The 8,216-nt window shown below is 39.2% G+C and overlaps 1 long non-coding RNA gene across 1 annotated transcript; it reads left to right on the top strand.

Annotated features, from left to right (window-relative positions):
- The first annotated feature begins 874 nt into the window (after nucleotides 1-874).
- Nucleotides 875-2,852, top strand: LOC307130688. Its single transcript, XR_013817068.1, has 7 exons — nucleotides 875-952; nucleotides 1,540-1,613; nucleotides 1,810-1,857; nucleotides 1,941-2,024; nucleotides 2,175-2,380; nucleotides 2,549-2,708; nucleotides 2,805-2,852. It is a non-coding gene; the product is annotated as an uncharacterized lncRNA (long non-coding RNA).
- Nucleotides 2,853-8,216: the final 5,364 nt, after the last annotated feature.

The raw sequence follows: 8,216 nt of genomic DNA, 5'->3' as shown, positions 1-8,216 counted from the left end.
TTGAAGCGATTATAAAATCATAATAGCCTATATGTGAATTATATCAAATATTAGTTTTTTTTGCTCCAAAGCCATTAGGGTTTATAACAGATTCTTGACTCTTGATTCCATGATAAGGTTAGGTTTAGGAAATTACATTTAAATTTTCACTTGATTATTTGCATGTCGAGTGTGTTTAAACAGTGTTGGTCAATTTGACCCATAATGGATGTAATACTTTTTTTTTTTTTTAGCATAATAGGAGGGTTAAGAAAGTTTGAAAGTTCATTTTAGGATAACACTTATTTTTGTATTGCCCTTTTTTCTATTTCTTTTTGGACTGACTTTAAAATAGACATGACAAAAAATTAGAACTAACTTCATGACATTTTACTTTGTTTTCAAAACCCATATTTTTCTGAAAAACAAAAATATATTATTAATTATTTAGGAAAAATTCTACATTCATAAGACAAGAATAACTCAAAAGAAGCCCTCTAATATTACCTCTTATAAAGCTGATTTTTACAACTTTGAAACCCTCTCAAACATGAGGTCGCAAAACAAAAAGCTTACAAAACAGAAACCTGAAAGCTTTTCAATTTCATGTGACTGCCTTAATATTATAAAGTATTTTCTATCTCAGAATTCTTATTTTTATTATTTATTTTATATACAGTGTTACATTTGTTGTTATTCTTTGTTCTACATATTCGGAACTGTACCACAATGCTTTATTATTTTTATTTTTCTCTCATTGTACTTTTTGTATTGTACTTGTCTATACTTGTCTATAAAAATAAAATAAAAAAAACAGAGAAGTACCTCCACCGGCCGAGAGGGGCAGTATACCTAAAAAAGGCGGAAGACAAACCGGTAAAACAAACAGATTTACCAACAGCGGCCGCTCATCACATGGTTTTAGTATTTGAAGAGAGGAGATCAGAAAATATCCTCGACTACGAGCGTTTAAGTAAGTACATGTTTCCTTTTTGTGTCACACAATATTATGTTCATTTTTGATGTATATACCGGTAGGTTGTTTTAATTAGTTTGTTCAGACACGCACGCTGATATAGTGCACAATTCACAGTGTTAGCTAACACGTGCTGTTTCGCCTTTTTTACACACTGAGTTCAAGCATGTTCTACATGTTAAAATGTATCTAGCTACTGTAGGTAAGTTAGCCAAAGCTTTACATCTAGAAAGACTTAAGTTTAACTTTTGGTGTTTTCTAACAAAACAGAATGATGTATATAGGTTATTTAAATTATTTTGTTAGTCCGAACAAGCATGCTGCTAGGTCAGTTTTAGCAAGTGTTAGCTAACATGTGCTGTGTTGCTACTGGTCTTCTAGCATTTAAGGTCATTTATGAGTTATTTCTCTGAACTGCTGTACTTTTTATGTTTGAGGACAATGCAGTTTACTTGAATCACTACACTGAATGAATACATTTTACTGTTCCACATTTGGCTGACCAGTTTTCCCCCCCACAGCATAGCTACTGTATATTCTGTATATAACGTTAACAATGCGGTTTTGTTCACATTTTCTTGCAGATACCTTGACCAGAGCACAATCGGTTATCTTCATCCAAGAGACCTACTATTGGACAATCGTTTCGGCTTTCAAGGTAAATAAATTGTTAGTCACAATGTCTAGTTACTGGGCTATAAGGAGAAGAATATTGAAAGGAGTTGAGATGGACAAACAGGAAATTGCAGATGTTGGAAACTTTAACAGTATGGAAAATTGTGCCTGTAGTTGTTGTTTTATTTATATATATATATATATATATATATAATTAAAATAAAATATTTTTTATGTAGATTTCCAGAATGAGAACCAAGCCCTGAGGGAAAGCAATGCACAAGCAGGTGAGAACATGCACTCTTTCTTAAATTTTACTTTTTTGACTGTGATGTAGGTCCAAAATTACCAAATGCCTTTCATTTTGTAGCTTCGGATGACAGCGGCTCACTTCATGAGCAGGTGAAGCAAGTTGGGACAATGTTGATGACGTTTGCTCGTACTGGGCAATCAGGTACAACTTGCAAACAACACCTGTGGTTGTTGGTTTAATTCCCACTGGGGCCACCTGTACATGTAGTAGACCTAGTTGTAAATGTCATAGTTTAGTAGTTGAGGGACCAGGACTGACTGCTTTATTCTTTTATTCTGTGAACCCCTGTAGGTGCAGATCAGACCCTAATGCTGCGACGTCTTGGAGAGTTTGGCGATGTTGTGCGTAGCATGGACAACAAAATGGACACTATGCTGCAACATTTCAGTGCCAATGTGTCTTTTGGAGAGTTATCCCTGCCAGGGGGTCTGTTACTCCCCCTAGACAACCCATTTGGCGTTGCTTGACAACAGTTTGAGGCAGGATAAAGAGCTCCAGTAAGTGTGCTGATTTTGTTTATAATGCTGTAGGGTAATCTAAAAAGTAAAATTTAAGATTGTACACTGCATATTCTACAGTCTGAATCCACAGCCTGTCACATTTTTATATTTATGTATGAGAAGCTTCAGAGATATGTAATTTGTAACACTTTTTTGTATTTTCAGCTTCGGTTTTTGGCAATCAAATGTGGGAGGGACCTAAAGACAACCGTGTGGCGAATACTTCAGAGTATCTTCTCTAATCACCTTTCCATTAATACAACCTGGACGGGTGTAGGGGATAAAGCATGTTTTAGAGACATGTTCCTGAAGACCATTGTTCAAAGTAATATATATAAATATATAAATTTGTTATATATTTAAGTAGATGTGTGTGGCCTTATGACATTCAAATGGAATGACAGATCTGTATTTTCTACAGGAGCCATCCGGAAGAACCCGGCAACCCAGGATGCCACTGATGAGGCGGTCCAGGTTAGCGCTATGCGTTACCTGAAAGGAACATCTGATCGTGAAGGCGGAAAAAGACGCCGCACAGCTGAGAGGGACCCACAGCCGACCTCTTACACCTAGGCTGACTACTGACACCTGGAACCCTTTCTTTATCCTGCAGTCAGTAACATCAAGACCCCTAAAGAAGCCAGAAGTTTCAGGCTACACTCACCCAATCCACACTGTTCACTGTGGAAATGACTTTTTTTTATTCCCTGTGACCCTGCCTTGAAGGCAGCTCCTTGGATAGATATGGGATGGCGAGGTTGTTTGTCCTTTATATAGGCGCACAAGAAATCACTGAAAATAAGCCAATTTGCGCTGCCTCATTCTGGATGTCGGGGAAAACCGGAGAACCCATAGTCAGGCTTGTTATAATGTTCTGTTCTACTACTGTTCTATTCTTCTCCAGAGCTTTACTCTAAATTATTACCATTTATCCTATTGTTAGAAATGGCTTGTTAAATGTGATGTTATTCCTCGATTTATTTGGTATCCTGCACATTCTTTGGTACCAAATATCCTCATTATTTGATATAATATTTAATGGTAATTCTTTTCATCCCAGAGCTGACCTATTTGTTATTAACAAATATTGTAAGTGTTATAATTTGCTTGTAAGGCTGTTTTTTTTTTTTTTTAAACCAAAATTTAATTGGAAACATGCAGGTTCTTTAGTAAAAATGTTTTTTGTTATTTATAGGCCTATTTAAGCTTATTTATTGTCTGTTATATTTCATTTATATTATCTTGTATCATTGACAGTTAATGTACTTTGAAATGTGGAATAAAAATGCCAAATGGGAATTTATCTGGTTTGTTCAATTATTATCCATCATAAACTGCATGTTACAAATATATGAATAATAAATAAATATATATATTATTTATTACACAATAAGCGGAGGCAGATCGCTCGAAAATAGCGTTTGCCTCCGACGGGCCGCCTTTTGGTATAAAGGCGGCGGAACGGCGGTTTGCCTGCGGGCCGGCGGCGGTACGAAGGCGGTAGGAAGCCGGCTGCCGCTTTTAAAAAGCGGCTGCCGCCGGCGGTGCGCCGTCAAACGTGTTTGCGATTACGCAATTCTGACGCTTCTACAGCCGCCGGATCACCGCCGGTGGTCCGCCGACTCATTGCTATCTGGGTGAGAGAATGGTTAACAAATAAGTTTTTGTTAAAAAAGGCTACAATTGTTTTATCTAAATTATTCATGGTAACTGAATGAAGTGTTTATAAGTAACTTGAGTAATTTCTGTACATTTTATATTGTTACATGGAAATAAAAGACATTAAATACAACCCCAAATCAGAAAAAGTTGGGACAGTATGGAAAACGCAAAAAAAAAAGAAAAAAGAAGTGATTTCTAAATTTACTTTGACTTGTGTAACAACAATAAGTTTCGGGGAATAATGATTTCAAACGGTATGAATATTCATGAGTCTATGAATATGATTTGCTTGTTGTACAGACAATATTACGTATAACGGAACCTTTAATCATTTAAAAGTAACCTTTATCCAAATTGATTTCTTCATCAATTATCAATCTTACAAACCTTAAGAAACATTGATCTGTTTGATCAGGACAAATAATATCTCTTATGTTTGTACAATTTGAATTACTGAAGTAATAATACAGGAAAATCAAGCTTAAATGGGTAGCTAAAATCTTACGTCTCATTGACAAAACAATACGGATTCAATTTAATGCAATTATTGGGTTTTAATAAAACAACTACAGAATACAAAGCTACGAGTCACACGGGGGTAAATATGCATATATATGTAGGAGGAAACAAACGATATGGTACAAAAAAGGAAAAATCAAACTTAACAAATAAAATCAAAGGGAAAAGAATGATGGAAAGAGAGAATCAACGAGGGAGAGAGAGAGAGAGAGAGAGAGAGAGAGAGAGAGACAGAGAGACAGTTTCAAAGCACCTTCACCAGAGCCCTCAAGAAATTTATGATTTTGTGAATCAGGAATAATTCAGACAACCTTTTACAAGCAGTTTAAAGGTGAAATAGAATACTTGCATTAGGCTTTCTCGTGTACGTGTCTGAGTTCGAATCGTCGTGGAAGTTCGCTAAGGAGTTGCGTGTCCGGGAGAATTTCTGTGAAGTTTAGGAAAGTCGCTCCAGAAGTTTGCCGGTCTCTCTCTCGTGGCCGGGGGATGCCAAAGGGATCCTTCTCTCGGGGGGGGGGCGAAGGCCGGGATGGTCTTCCTCGTAGTGGCGGAGTGCAAAGAGTTAAAGGTCCCATGGCATGAAATTTTCATTTTATGAGGTATTTCAACATTAATATGAGTTCCCCTAGCCTGAATATTGTCCCCAAGTGGATAGAAATGTTGATCGGTGTAAAACCGAGTTCTGGCTGTCTCTCTCTGCCTTTGAGAAAATGACAGGCCAGACGAGCCAATCCTGACGTCTCCTGGTTTGACGTCCAAGCAGGAACGGTTTCCTCCGCCCAGAGAATCTGGCACGCCCATGCAAACACTCGAGAGATCATTAACATTACCGGTACTTGTGAACGAGTGAACGCTGGCAGTTTCTCAGTGTTTGGATGAACTAAATGAAAACAGAAGTCTTTCTTCAGTTCCTTCTGATCTGTGATCATTGATTTCTTATGTGTAGCTAATTATTTATTATTCGTGCACACACTGCAGCTTCTCTCTCTCCCGACAGAAAGGTGTTTTCTATCTTGTGAGTCAGTGTTTTTGTACGTCCTCGTCGCGTCTATCTGTTCTTAAATGTGCATACAGTCTTTTCTGCTCAACACCAGCAGTCACATCTTTAGAGATAAACCTCACACACGCCGAAGCTCGGCCTTCAACATCCCCGACCCCCAGTACTGCATCTGGCCCACAGCGGAGGCACCAAACGTGGCGTGAGATTAAGCAGATCTGGCCTAGGCTAGCCAGATTTCCCCACAATAAACTGGATTACATTCGATTACTGCTGTTGTGTCTTTGTTTGCGCTGTGTAACGTTACTCAATGCTTTTCATATGATTGGAACATATCTAGAAATAATGCTATACTCAACACTTACTTACTCGTTCATCTCGCTGTAATGGTACATTGCATGTGTTACAAAGTTGGTAGAATAATGATGAAGACGGACTCGGCGTGACTGGGACTCGTGTTTATTCAGAACTCTCAGATACAAACACAATAAACTCGCGCTGACTGACAGCGCTCTCATAACTCAGTAGTTACTATAAATAACTTTGTTAGCAATCGCTCCGTGTCCGTGATGTCCGGTTCGCGAACGAATCATTCTTTTGAATCGGTTCTTTTTAGTGAACCGAACCAGTTCACCGAATCGGACTGAATCGTTCTAAACGGTTCACGTCTCGAGTCAGCGCTGATCCATAATTTACCTCATATAACCTGAGGTATATGCCGTAACTACAACAGCACTGAACTGAGACATGCTGAGAGAACTGATGAGAAGTGAACTCCGGTCCATCCGTCTCTCTGGCAGCAGCTCGTGCCTGCTCGGCCTCGTTAATCCACGCCCCCTCCGCTCATTTAAAATGCAAAGATGTCAGCCAATCACAACAGTGGGCGTTTTTACTGAAGTCTCACAGCAGACACGCCTCTTGAAGCAGGGCATTCAGCCACAGGGCAAACAGCAGTATAGAAAAAATGCCTTTTATTTCTAAATTATGACATTTTATGATGTAAAAATCATACTAACAATTTAAGTACACCTCAGGAAACACTATGAAATAATAGAAAAATGCTATGCCATGGGACCTTTAACGGTTAGTTCCGTTCTTATAGAGGGGATGGCCGACGCCCAGAGAGTTGGAATGATCCAATCAGTCCGGGGAGAGAGAAGGCGCGAGTGTTCCATTGTTCTCTGGACCCCCTCCTCTTAGTTAATCAATAGGGTGGAAATTTTAAGCCTCTATTTCTTAGAAACCTGGTACTTCTATAATAATGCATCTTGTTGTAATTTCTCTTGCGAAGACAGACATCGTGGCTCCTCGGGTTGTTAATTAACTTCGACAGCCCTATCACACATAAAGAGTCATGGCTTTGTTTATGGCTGATTTGATTAGGAGAGTCACGAGTTGGTGTGCAGAGGCCCATCCGGTGACTATTTCGGCCAAAGTCTGATTGAATCGGGGCATTGTTGCTACACTTGTATTTCATTGCAGACAATATGAACACAAAATATTTCATGTTTTGTCTGGTCAACTTCATGTCATTTGTAATTATGCATCCTTTCCTGTCATTCAGACCTGCAACACATTTCAAAAAAAGTTGGGACAGGAGCAATTTAGGGCTAGTAATGAGGTAAAAGGGTTAAATAATGATGTGATTTAAAACAGGTGATGTCAACAGGTGATTGTAATTATGATTTGGTACAAAAGCAGCATCCAAGAAAGATCTAATCCTTTAGGAGCAAAGATGGGCTGAGGATCACCAGTTTGCCAACAAATACGTGAGAAAATTATAAAAAATGTTTAAAAACAATGTTCCTCAAAGAAAGATAGGAAGAGATTTGGATATTTCACATTCAACAGTGCATAACATAATTAAAAGATTCAAGGAATCTGGATGAATTTCAGTGCGTAAAGGACATGGGCGCAAGCCTAAGCTGAACAACCGTGATCTCCGATCCCTCAGGCGGCACTGCATCAAGAATCGTCATTCATCTATAAGCGATATCACCACATGGGCTCAGGACTACTTTGGCAAACCTTTGTCAAGTACCACAATACGTAGTTACATCCACAAATGCCAGTTAAAACTGTACTGTGCCAAAAGGAAGCCCTATGTTAACAGTGTCCAGAAGCACCGTCGACTTCTCTGGGCTCGGAGGCATCTGGGATGGACCATCACACAGTGGAAACGTGTACTGTGGTCAGATGAATCAGTATTTCAGGTATTTTTTGGGAGGAATGGACGCCGTGTGCTCCGGACCAAAGAAGAAAAGGATCATCCAGACTCTTACCAGCAACAAGTCCAAAAGCCAGGGTCTGTCATGGTATGGGGTATCAGTCATGGTATCAGTGCCCTTGGCAAAGGTAACTTTCACTTCTGTGAAAGCACCATTAATGCTGAAAAGTACATAGTGATTTTGGAGCATAATATGCAGCCTTCAAGAAGACATCTTTTCCAGGGACGTCCATGCATATTTCAACAAGACAATGCAAAACCACATTCTGCACTCATTACAAAGTCCTGGCTGCGGAGGAAGAGGGTACGGGTACTTGACTGGCCTGCCTGCAGTCCTGACCTGTCTCCAATAGAGAATGTGTGGCGCATTTTGAAGCGCAAAATGCGACAACGAAGACCCGGTACTGTTGCCCACCTTAAGACTTGTT

This window comes from Gobio gobio (assembly GCF_949357685.1).
Source record: "Gobio gobio genome assembly, chromosome: 1".
Lineage (NCBI taxonomy): Eukaryota > Metazoa > Chordata > Actinopteri > Cypriniformes > Gobionidae > Gobio > Gobio gobio.
Note: the sequence above shows the minus strand (reverse complement) of the source record. Positions and strands in the feature narration are given on the sequence as shown.